This window comes from Oncorhynchus tshawytscha, unplaced genomic scaffold, assembly GCF_018296145.1.
Source record: "Oncorhynchus tshawytscha isolate Ot180627B unplaced genomic scaffold, Otsh_v2.0 Un_contig_12898_pilon_pilon, whole genome shotgun sequence".
In the NCBI taxonomy this organism is placed as follows: Eukaryota; Metazoa; Chordata; class Actinopteri; order Salmoniformes; family Salmonidae; genus Oncorhynchus; species Oncorhynchus tshawytscha.
The window spans coordinates 142-820 of NW_024602799.1; the positions used below are offsets into that span (position 1 = coordinate 142).

Here is a 679-nt window from a genome sequence, read left to right on the forward strand (position 1 = left end):
GATAGAACACACTCTAAAGTTTCCAAAACTGTTAAAATAATGTCTCTGAGTATAACAGAACTGATATGGCAGGCGGAAACCTGAGGAAAATGTATCCAGGAGGTGGGATGTTTTTTGATGTGGGTAGTTTTCAATTGAATGCCTATTGAGTTTCTAGTGGTAGGACCCAGATTGCAGTTCCTATGGCTACCACTAGATGCCAACAGTCTTTAGACATTGTTTCAGGCTTGTTTTCATACACTTAACCTGTCGGGCAGAGGCACGTGCTGATGGAGGTGGCATTGTCAGATAGTTCATTTCCCCATAGAACCAGGCCTCCATTCCAAATTATACAGTCATCAAAATCTGAATTAGGCATCCTCTCCAAAAATGTTTGCAGTAAAAGACCTCGTGGCGCAATGGTAGCGCGTCTGACTCCAGATCAGAAGGCTGCGTGTTCAACTCACGTCGTGGTCATGGCTTTTATGTGTGCAATCTCTGCCCCCTTTACTCAGTAAATCAGCACAAGTACCAATGTGGCTTTACAGTACTAATCTCGCACGGAAACGAACAAACCAATTCTGCTTTTGATGAAAATTGTCTCTCACAAACACCTGGCACACTGCAAAATCCTAATTAATGTATGCTTGGGGGCAGTTTTTTGACACCTGGATGAGAAACGTTCCCTAAGTAAACTGCC

General features: G+C 43.3%; 1 non-coding gene across 1 annotated transcript; it reads left to right on the forward strand.

Annotated features, from left to right (window-relative positions):
• The first annotated feature begins 384 nt into the window (after window positions 1–384).
• On the forward strand, window positions 385–456 carry trnaw-cca. Its single transcript has one exon. It is a non-coding gene; the product is annotated as a tRNA-Trp (tRNA).
• Window positions 457–679: the final 223 nt, after the last annotated feature.